At 43.4% G+C, this 11,968-nt stretch overlaps 1 long non-coding RNA gene across 2 annotated transcripts in view; it reads right to left on the bottom strand.

The window, feature by feature from the left end:
• Positions 1–1,586: 1,586 nt before the first annotated feature.
• Positions 1,587–11,968, bottom strand: part of LOC110341806 — a 26,657-nt gene continuing 16,275 nt past the window's right edge. The window contains exons 2-4 of one of the 2 annotated variants that reach the window (XR_002383811.1): positions 10,823–10,947; positions 2,650–2,689; positions 1,587–1,694 (exon numbers count right to left, since the gene is read on the bottom strand). This is a non-coding gene — a long non-coding RNA (uncharacterized LOC110341806). Of the gene's footprint in view, positions 1,695–2,649; positions 2,690–9,304; positions 9,526–10,822; positions 10,948–11,968 lie in introns of those variants that run through there. The other variant, XR_002383815.1, reaches the window with a different exon arrangement.

Here is an 11,968-nt window from a genome sequence, read left to right as displayed (position 1 = left end):
TGGGTTTCTGTTAGTTCCCATCTACTGCAAGAAGCTTCTCTGGCGATGGCTGACATTTGTGAGTTCACCAATCCCGCTAGGCTGAGCTGATCATCAATCCCCAAGGATCCCCATCTGCCTCTCAGTGTAGGGACTGCAAGGGTGTGCCACCCACCCAACTCTTTACAAGGGTCCTGGAGATCTGAACTCAGTCCTCATGATTGTGCAACAAGCACTTTACCAACTGAGCCTTCTCCCCAGGTTCAAGACTACATGTGTCACCACAAAATCCTACAGTCCCAGCTGGCTCTCTAAGAATGCCAAAAATGTTACTCTTCAAACTCTCAAAGGCAAGGAAAAACTGAATAGAAGGAGCAGCATTTACAAACACCTTGCACTTTCTGCATAAGAAAGCTACAGTTTGGTATGGTTTGGAGCTCTGCTCATTGCAGCTAGACAGCTAAGCCGATTCATGAAGCTGTCTGCAAGAGTGGTCCAGCACCTTGCTCCAGGCCCAAAGTGAGGGAAATACATGATTGGCAACACACTACATTGCCTTTGTGCCACATTCTAGAATCTTCCATTATTGTTGCAGGGCTTTCAGAGGTTCTGTGAATGCCAGGCAATCCTGGGGAAACATTTCTACTTTTTGCTGAGCCCTGGCCTCAAAACAGGGCAACATGTCAGTCTCATTTCCAACAGCGTGGTCCACTGGAAAATGCCTGACATCACCCCAAGGTGCCTAGGTGAGCTGGAAAATTACTCCCATGGCTCTCAGTGAAATTAAAGCTTTATGGGGTCATCCTGCCCTGGAAAGTGAGAAGGGCTAGTCTGAGAGTGAATACTGGCACTTGTCATAACAGCGAGTCCAGTTCCACACTCTAAAACTTTTAAAAGGAGTGTCTCAGGCTGGGCAGTGGTGGTGTACACCTTTAATCTCAGCACTTGGGAGGCAGAGGCAGGCAGATCTCTGTGAGTTGGAGGTCAGACTGGTCTACAAAGTGAGCTCCAGGACAGCCAGGGCTACCCTGTCTTTAAAAAAAGAAAACAAAAAGAAAAGGTGTCTCCTTAAAATTTCTCATGTCCCTTTTATTGCACCCAAAACAGACTCCAGGTGAGGCTTCTTAAAGGAGAACATTGTCCTGGAGAGAGAACTCACTGACAGCTCAGCCACCCAGATCGGCAATGTTTTCCCCTAAAACTCCATGGAAATTGTTTTCTTCACGGCAAAGTAAATATATAATTAATGCATAGGGCTGGTTGAGTCTCTGCTTTCCCTGGAGTTTTGTTCCCAGCATTTGTGAGGCCTGCCTGACTTCTCACCAGCAAGCACAAATAGAAGAAGCCTGGCAATCCATTTCAGCTCTTCCAATCCTGACACCAAATTAAATGTCCACCTGGAGGAGGAACAGTAAAATGTTCAGGGATCCTCCTGCCAATGCTCCCAAGGGAGTATACAGAGTGACACATTCATCGGCACTTCTTTTTTTTTTAATTAATGTATTTTTTTTCTTGCATTGGTGTTTTGCTTGCATGTATGTCTGTGTGAGGGTGTCAGACCTTGGAGTTACAGACAGTAGAGAACTGCCATGTGGGTGTTAGGAACTGAACCCTGGACCTCTGGAAGAGCAGTCAACGCTCATAACCTCTGAGCCATCTCTCCAGCCCTCATGGTCACTTCCATCTGTCTCTTCTTTGCCTCTTCTGGAAGAAGTCTGGGGTTCAAAGACACATGTTTTTAGAATGGCAAGGTACAAAGGCAATAATGGTAAGACCTCCCAAAGACAAAGGTCATGAGGGCCCTGGTGAGTCTTATTAAAATGGCACCATACTGCCATGTTTTGATTTTGTGTAATATTTGCCTGGGGTCTAACATTATGTCCTGTTTGTTTCTGAATACCAACTTGACACAGTCTAAAGTCCCCAGAGAAGGAACTCTTAATCAAGGGATCTCCCGGATAAGCATGGCATGTGAACATGTCTGTGGGGCAGTGTCTTGATTATTAATTGACATAAGAGGGCTCAGCCCACCACAAGCAGGAGATTTTGAGTATGCACCTAAGAGCAGACCAGCAAGCAGTGTGTCTCCACAGTGTCTGCCCTGACTTCTCTCAATGATGGACTGCGATCTAGGGGGTGCAATCGAATAAACCTGTTCCCCCTCTGAGTTGCTTTTTGAGAGTGTCTTATCACAGCCACAGAAAGGAAATGAACACCCAGGCCCTCACTCACATCTGAGAAGCATCTACTCTAAGTTGTTTGACTCTGTCCCTGTATCTTGAGACCCTAGAGCCCAGAAACGTGTTATTCATGCTGTCTTCTCGAAGAACCAGCATCCAAAGACACTTAGCATTGCATGCCTCAACCTGAACACAGGGATCAAAGGCATAATCACTCCACATCAAACTAAGTTTCCTAGTTCATCTTGTCTGAACATATAGTCCTCAAGAAATACCTGAAGTCAAATGCATTCCCATCTACAAAATATCCACCCTTGGATTAATTTACCAACTTTCTAAAATTTCCAAATCAACCCTCTTCCCCCTCCCCACCCCGTTGCTGTATAAAGAACTACAACTTCTCAATAAATACAATGAGCCTGGCACTAACATTTTGAACAGCAGATTTGAACTTACTTTCAAACTAGGTTCTCATCTATCTGTCACCTACCTTTAAGACAGTGTGTCCTCATTTAGTTCAGGCTTCTGGCCTGAAAGCAAAGCAAAGCAAATATCAATAACAATGAAATGTACACTACATTAATTGCAAAAGGAAATGAGTTTGAAACAAAGCAAATGCTGCAGGCCATGAGTTGCCCCTGCTGTGGCAGGGTTCTGAGCATTTCAAAGGACAGAAAAGAAAATTGGGAAAGATCAGTATCAAGACAACAGTGATCTGAAAGAGTAATAAGTAAAGATGTCTGTCAAGGCCCATTAACTGCTAATCACACGCTGGATCAAAACTAGCAGAACAGCTCCGCTGCAGTGGCTGCCTTTGGGTCATCCTAAAACACAGACCAGCAGCCCTGGGTTTGACTCATGCTAATAGGACTCCTGTTGTTTTGTTGCTGATGAGGGGATGGAGGGCCTTACAGAGGGTCTCAACTTGGAAGGTGTAAGTGAAGGTCCATTCCAAGCCCCCATCAGATGGATTCTTCAGAGAACAATGACAACAGGGATCACAAGACTTGTCACTCTTGAAGAGAGCTTGTAATAACCACAGAATGAATTGCTCCTAGGAGCTGCCCCATGCTGTGGAGGTGGATTCCAAAGACTTGAGCAGGCCTCTCAGGCCAGGCCTTCTTTCGATGGGTGGGGAGGGGAGTTAAAAACAACAACAACAAACAGAAAAAAACTCTGTGGTTTTAATACGTTGCATATGGCATAGAAATCTCTGAGACATACGCCAGGAACTGCACGTTATTTAAATCATCATAACTACAGATCATGCACTTTAGGTGTTGCTTTTCAATAATTATAACATTTTTATTTACTTAAATAATTAAAGTCCCTAATACTTTTTTTTAAAAACATAATATGGTTTCCTCTGAAGAAGAACCAAATACAGTCTATGTAAGTTTCTAGATTTACTCCTTTTTCCACGGGCAGCACAAACTCTTCAGACTCTCTTTTCTTTCCACTTGATGGAATACATGTAGGTTCACGCTACTTCATATCTTCTGACCGCCTTTGGGGGATCTTTATGAAGGCGCTCTCCTTGTCCCACCCCCTATCTCCCTACCCCCACCCCCCACTCCCATCTCCCTACCCCCGCACTCCCCATCCCCCCACCCCACACCCCAGGTCAGGGCTGGACAGATTTGTCTCTGGTTTCGGAGAGCTTGTCATCTGTTATCCAGTCTCTCGCCACCCATAGCAGAAACTGTTTATACTTCATTTTTGCTTGTGGATTGAGGATGTTGTATACTCTAAATGAAAAGCCCACAGTTTATAAGGCACAGCACTACTGTTTTGGTCCATTTCATCGTTTTCCTTAGAGTGGAACAACACGAAAGGAACTGGTTCTCATCGCCCTTCATGTCGGCACCGTATTCCTTGATGAAGACAGGTTTTACAATACCCTGCCCCGTTTTCCTTTTTCTTTTTTTCCTGTTGTGGAGACAGAAGTGGCATGAATCATTGATATCATTTGGACAACCCACTTGTCTTTCCATGCTAGGAGAAGAATATCACCTTTTCTGGGAAGTATCATGTCACCTTTCTTCATTCTTGATGTTTTCATTTTCAAATCTGGCAGTAAACCTCTAGTCTCCCTAACAGTCCCACAGACTAGTTTTGTTCTGTAGCCGAAATTCAGCAATAGTTGCAGCACTGTAATAATTCTCCTGGTAAACGTGGTGCCATATGCCAAGACAGGGCTCAAGGGCTGAAAGGACAGTTTCTTGCGATTTCTTTCCTTCAGCGGTGCTTATCTCCATACCGCAGGCCTAACCAGTGTCACTCTTACACACCATCCGAATAAGTAAACGGTATTTTGTTATTTCACTGGGTTGTACGTGGGAAATTTTAAACGTCCTCTCCATGGAACCAGTCCCTCATCCAAAGACAACTAACTGTTGCTTTGGTTTGTATATTGTTTGAAATTTATGCAGGAAATAATCTAGCACAGTTTAGGTCTCAAAAAAGGTCTCCCTGAGGGACTGTCCATGTTGGAGTTATCATTGAAATGCCAGAATGTCCATATTTGCTCAAATCTATAGCAGAAATATGGTGGAAATAAGGGGTACGTATCAAAGCATCTGTTGACCAATAGCCTTTCAAGCTACCTTTTCTTGTTTGATCTGTCAGAATAAAATTAGGTCAAGGAATTCTTGATGTCCTTCTGGAGACCACTTTTATGTTCTAGATGGTGTTTTGCATTTCATTGCAGTTTGATCGTGATAGTTGGACAGCTCTTTGCACAGCATCTCAACAATTCATCACACGCAAAAAAAGAGATTAAATTTACCACCAAAAAAAAATTGGTCACTTGGTCACAGAGGGTCACACTGAGATGCAAATCAGTGACCCCAACAGGACCTTCAAGCACTTGTAAGTGTGATGGTGTGTCAATCTCAGATCAACAATTATCAATTATCAGCGGCCCCATCAGTGTCAGCATCTTTTGAAAGCACCGCCACCTTGTGCTTCCTTACCCGTCTAATAATTTCACCACCAGTAGAATCAGTAGAATGACCTCCAGAGTCACCAAAACAGTCATCTACATCTTCGACCTCAGTAGGAATAACTGGTAAATTATCGTCAAATACTTCTGGAAATGTATTGGTCTCACTGGTTTCCCTCCTTTTTCTGAGCAAAGGCATTTCTAAAAGTGCCAGGAACTTGAAGACAAGGACTATTCAGATGACCAAAACACAATGTAACTGCAATTCTTCATGGGTTTGTGCAATTATACAATTTTTCATAGATTAACCCACAGAGTTTCCACCAATGAGATTACTTCATTCATGGTGGACAGGCCAGTATGTTGACATCTAAGGTCCATAACAGATGGGGAGTGAAAAAAATGAGAAAACTAGTGAGTGGTCCTTAACACAGAGAAACCCTGTCTTAAAAAAGCAACAAAAGGAGCTGTAGAAAAGGCTCAGAGAGGTTAAGAGCACTGGCTGCTGTTTCAGAGGTCCTGAGTTCAAATCCCAGCAGTCACATGGTGGCTCACAACCATCTGTAATGAGATCTGGTGGCCTCTTCTGGTGTGCAGACATACATGGAGGAAGAATGTTGTATTCATAATAAATGAATCTTTAAAAAAGTAAACAAAATAAAATTTATTTTTAGTTTAGGAATGGTTGCCTGCATATATGTGTATGCACCCCAGATGTGTAATACTTGTGGAAGCCAAAAGAGGGGGTCAGATCCCTTGGAGCTGGAGTTAGAGGCAATTGTGAGCCGCCTAATCTGTGTGTTAGTGTAGGGAGAGATTTTAGGTGACTGTGCCGCTGACCACGCCCGCGTTGGGCGTGGCTAGAGGCACATATAGATGTGGTAATAAAACGGCGTGCAGAAGAGATGCTCTCATGCTCTCTTCTGGCCCAGTGTCAGAAAGCTGTTGACTCACCTGGTTGCCAGTTTCTCTTGTAAGTACTTTCCACAATAAATAGTTACTTATACCCTCATCAAGTGTGCCCTTTATTTTTACATGTTGGGAACCCAGTTCTCTGCAAGAGTAGCAAGTGCTCTTGACAGCTGAGCCATCTCTCCAGCCCCATACATACAATCTTTTTAAAAAATATATTTATTTTTATTTTATGTGCATTGATGTTTTGCCTGCATATATATCTGTGTGAGGATACCAGATCTGCTTGAACTGGAGTTACAGACAGCTGTGAGCTACCATGTGGGTGCTGGGAATTGAACTCAGGACCTCTGGAAGAGCAGCCAGTGCTCTTAACCACTGAGCCATCTCTCCAGCCCCACAGTCTTTAAAGAACCTATTTAAGGAAAGCCCCCCAGTCTCAGGTAACCATTCATGGGTTCTATAACTGATGCTGTGCAACCAGTACTTGATTTCCAGAATGATCCAGCTGGGTTCTTCCCTGTGGATCTGCAGCAGCAACGTGGGAATCGTATGATATGGAGAGACTGAAGCAAGAGAAGGACCCTGACACTGAGACCAGTCTGGGCTACATAGCAAATGGGGCTGGGGCGGGGGAATCAACAGAGAGTATGGAGTTTAGTGGCAGGAGTTGCTTATTGATACCCACAACCTTTCAGACATTGAGTGTGTGTGAGGTGGAGGCAGCAGTTTTTGTTTTTTCTCATTGCCTGGAAGATGTTAAGTCCTGAAACTGCAGGAACGACCAAACTGAACACTCAATGTAATCACCGAAACTCCACCTGGCCTCCCTAATTCGATGAAGGAGGAAGCAGAAAGAGATTAGAGGATTGAGAAGGGCTTAAAGAGCCCTGCCTTTCAAGTGCTGGGTCAACTTTTCTTTATTTAAAAGAAAAGCTCAGTATATCTCCTGGTTACACCACTCCACGTAGAGACTCCGAGTAGGTTAAGAAAAAGCTGTCGTTTGCTTCCTGACTCAGCCAGCCAGCCTCTTTGACTCAGTACCTCATGCACGTGGAAACACACTTACCTGCCCTTTCTGAACAACTCTCTGTATCAGAAGCCTAAGGTGTCTTCCAGTTCAAAGAACAGCATTTCTAAGGTGCCTTTCAGTTCAAAGAACATCACTTCCTCGGGGTCAAGTGCCTTGTCTGGAGCCCTTGAAGGTGGGCAGCTGTAGATCACAGGCTGTAGCTGGCTGCATATTAGAATAGCAGAGCCCTATGGAAATTGCTTCTAAATAATTAGAGATGTGCTGAACTGTTGCATAGATCCCATGAGACAGGGAGACAGACAGTTCATTTCCAAATCCCTGCCCTACCTAGCAATCCAACCTGAGGTGAGGTGGGGTTAATCTTGGCGCAGGAGAAAAACTTGGTTCCTTTGATTAACATCTACAGCCAATAAAGGAAAACTTTGAAAGATTGGACCCAAGAGAATAAAATAGAAGATTCTCAAAAACATGTAGAGTAAGAATAATTATTATATAATGTCAGCAGCAGAACTGGAAAAATAGTTACTATATACACCATAGACAAAGGACTACTATCACTAATGTGTGGGGGGGGGAGGATAAAATAGTAGAAAAAATGGAAAGGAGCATAAATTAACAATTTAATAAATCAAATCTATCTCTGATGGTTGGACAATTAGAAAAATATTAAAACTCAATAATAGCTAGAAAATTTTGAATATTCCTGAGACACCGTTCTCCTCTGCGAGACCAGCAAAAGTTTCAAAATATGACCACATGTTCTCTTTGTCTGGCTTTTGGGATGTAGACTCTAGGATGTTTCTGAGGGGAATTAAAATTGATAGGACCCATCTAAGGGGAAATGTGTTGATGTCCAATAAACAAAGTCATTATGGACACATGTACCTGTGCTCAGCCATCCCACCTCTGGGAACCTCTCCTGAAGATGCCTCTCCAGCAACACAGCAACACACATGCACTGACAGTCCCCCACCCACTGAACCTTTTAGAATACTCTACATAGAAGAGAAGCGGAATGATCTATAGTACATTGATTTATAGTCTGGGCCATCTTTTCAGCTCAATTAGTCTTTTAAAACACACACACACACACACAACTAATAAGAGTAACCACTTCATTAGTTCAATTATTATAAATTATTTAGATCCTAGTATCTATTGCCTAGTATTTGACTCTGCCCACCACCAACCCTGCCCAAACATGGTTTATTCCTCACAGTGCTTCTATGACAATGAACATGAACACAGTCAACAAACAGCCCAACCCAACTTAAAAGCTTGTTAATGTGTGATGCTAGTCATGATGTCTGCAACTTGAGTTTTCTGCACTAATAAGACTTTATTGCTGAAATTCACCCCCTTCCTAGTTTCACATATAAGAGGAGAAGACACTTTCAGTATAAGAGCTGTAACCTTTCACCTCAGGAAGTACATCACATACAAGAGGAGAAGACATGTTCAGTACAGGAGCTGTAACCTTTCACCCCAGGAAGTACATCACATACAAGAGGAGAAGACACTTTCAGTATAGGAGCTGTAACCTTTCACTCCAGGAAGTGCATCCTATCCAGACAAGCTTGTTTTCTATCTCTTGCTCCCAAGCCTCCTCCCATAGCTTTGTTTGATGCATTTTTCCTTTACTTTTTCAGTCCCAGGAGGATTTTCCTTGTGAAAACCTTTCCTCACAGCCTGCAAGCAGAGGTCTCTCCCTGTTCCCCACAGTTCTTTTAGAATGTTGTTTGTGATGACCTGATGACACTGAGCCACTGTGTGCTCTCCATCTCTGCTTGGTCACCTCCAAGGAGGCTGAGTTCTCCAGAGGCTAGCAGGCTTGTCAGATACACCTGAGTTGTGACAGGAAATGCCTGTGTTTTCTGGCCAGACGTGGAGCAAGAGCTTTTGCATCAGGGCAGGCATTGGGTTGACCATGTGTGTAGGCTCTGGCTAAAGCTGGGTTTTCAGCATCTTTGGGCCCACTCCCTCCACAGCATCTTCACTTTGACAATTCTCACTTTCTCCTTAGTCCAAGCTTTGCAAATTTTCAAGTCTATATTTCAGTAGTTTCCATTTCTATAAGCTTCACTCCCATTCCCTTATGAGCAAGGACTTATGATGCCTAGGTATTCTCACCTCTTTGGACCAGCTGTTCAGCAAGCCCTTCCCATCACCCACTGCTTACCATCACAGCTTCCCCCCCCCCATTCTGAGTTAAACTCAATATAGCAATCAGGCTTTATTATTCAAGCCTACCTGATTCGACATTTCCACACAAGAGGAAAGAGCGCCCGAAAGCTTTAAATTGATATGATTGCAATCCACAGCTATATTTAATATTAATTCATGTGACCAGGAATAATCACTGTGATGTCACAAATAAGGACGTCTTACACTTCCACAAGCAGATTTGCCAATGCCAATAGCCTTCAGCTTTTCTCTCTTTCTTCTGCCCTCTCTGGGCTCCGTAGCTGTTACAGTACCTGTGAGACCCCAGAGAAGGGAATTATAAATGCCACAAGAGGAAATTCATCTCTAAAGGTGCTTTTGGTGGGTCACAGATCTGTATGAATTAATTAAGTCAGGTACCATTCCTCCTGAACCCTAGCTAATTGAGACTGTCTATGCCAAGGGAACTTGAGTTTTAGTATGAGATGAGAAATGAGTGCAATAGCTTTGGTTCTGAGATCATCAGAGAGGCCAGAGCAGACCGGATTAAATGCCACCACTGGGGAGCCAAGGCATTTCTTCAGCATTGAATAGACAGAAAAATACCCAAGGAGGTTTGCCTCATGGGAGGTTTAACAGACTGCCAATGAACTTGGAGATGCTCTTCAGCCTGAAAATGATTAAGATATTCAACACAAAATGTAACATCAAAATGCATCCTTGCCCATGAGGCAGATCTCTTGACACTAAAAAAGATGGAAAGTCTAGAATTTGCAACAAGCCTCACTCAAAGGCCACAGGATAATGAAATTTGAAGTAGGATTTTTTTAAAAAAAAGATGAAGGATGGTCTTTATCCAATGGTTCTCAACCTGAGGAAAGGACTGGTGTTTAATGTGAGGAAAACTTCATAATCCCCCCTTGTAATATTATCTCTTGATTAAAACTAAAATGTTTTCCATAAGATGAGAGCCCAACAGCATTTCACCATGGGTGGGGAAGGGGTTCATAAGACCTCAACCATCCCTGAGGAGCCATAGGCAATTAAAGATTGTAAGGAGGGGTTGTAGTCCATAGTGATGTGCCCTCACTCAAGGGGAAAAAAAGCCCCATATCTCTTATCTTGTTAGCAGAGTAGGTATGTCATCACGCTCTCAATGAGCCCCCACCCATGCTCATACAAGCTACCCTAATTATACACAGTAGTACACACATAAGAAAACAGCTGTGAAAGTAGGATGGGAATATGGGGAAAAAAAGAAAGAGCTGTGAGAAGGGAAGGACGAATAACAATGATAATATGAATTTTATATATGAATTATATGTGAACATAAGATTATAAAATAAAATTTATTATTTGAAGTGTGATAAAAACATTGTTACTAATTCAGAAATTCAGAAAACGAGTCAGCTCATGCACTTAGCTCTGCAACATCTATGTTCATGTGTGTGCAAGTTTCGTTTGCATGTGGAATCAAAGACAAAAGACCTTCTGCCAACATCTCTTAGGTGCCTGTGGTGGAGAACTCTTAGGTGCCTGTGCCAAGTGCCTGTGGTGGAGAACTCACCCAGTGGATTCAGGGAAGGAGGTGTGAACTCCTCACCAACTCACCTCTGGTCCCACATATAAAGCCAGCAGGTAATGTTCGCAGGAAGAAAACATGAAGCACATACATACTAGGCTTTGCCCTCAGTGAAGGAAGTACAGGTCAAGGGTGGTTTCATTTGAGGCTATCCCTGAGGAACAGAGAATTACCTGATATGATTTCTCAACAGCTTTTGAGCCTAGCTACAGAAAATAAACTGCTGCCACCGCAAGACTATTACCTCTGCTTCATCGTCCCTCTGAGACATCTCCACTTATTGGCTGTGCCTGCCGTTTCATCGAGGAGGCACACATGCACTCCTTTGATTGACAGGAAAATGATGCTTCCTCAAGTGTCTGACCCCAGGGACATGTGAGGCAGTGTGCCCTGTTCTCAGGGTCCATGGTCACCAGCCTTACCAAAGGAAATGCTTTGGACATTTTGTCCAAGACAAGGACAGAGACACTGATCACCTGGGGTAGGACCCTGAATGAAAGCCTCGGTGTCACTTGCAGGGCCTGTAACCAAGCCCTGGGTGTCTTTCCTAAGTCGTCATGAGAACTCGGACGTCCTTTCTTTCTTACTCATATTGTGACTGTTCTTTTGTGTTTAATATTTGAGTTTTTCAATTTTTTCTTTAAAAGGACTGAAAGAGCAACAAGAGTACCATAACCAAGAAAGGAGATGATGTGTCTCAATGTGAACATAATTGCACAAGGGCATAGTCAGTAAAACCCAGTAAATCACGGTGAGCAAAAATGATTCAGAAAGCTGCTGGCTGCTTTGTTCAAATATCAAAGAGCCGGTGCTTTGCAGATGGGTGAGGTTCAGGACTGTGCAATAATACTTCAGTGGGCCTGGGGGACTGGCTCGAGGTGACTAAAGGCTAGGTTTGTGTCCTTACTCTAGATCTCATTTCCTCTCCTCCGATATGCTGATGAGAATATCTTCACCAGCAATTGGCTACAAAAAAATGTGGGAACACCAGACCTTGAGCAGAAACCCACTTCCCCTTCTGCCTGGGAGTAGGCAGCTGTAAGACAATGTTTAGTAAAAACATGTTTACTAAAAACGATACAATAAGTTCTGAAGGGGCATTCCCCACGAGAAACATACAACCTGAGCCTTGTCCAAGAGACTAACACTTCCTTCAAAACCCCACACACATCCAC

This window comes from Mesocricetus auratus, unplaced genomic scaffold, assembly GCF_017639785.1.
Source record: "Mesocricetus auratus isolate SY011 unplaced genomic scaffold, BCM_Maur_2.0 Super-Scaffold_4256, whole genome shotgun sequence".
In the NCBI taxonomy this organism is placed as follows: Eukaryota; Metazoa; Chordata; class Mammalia; order Rodentia; family Cricetidae; genus Mesocricetus; species Mesocricetus auratus.
This window is presented reverse-complemented; position numbering and strand designations above follow the sequence as displayed.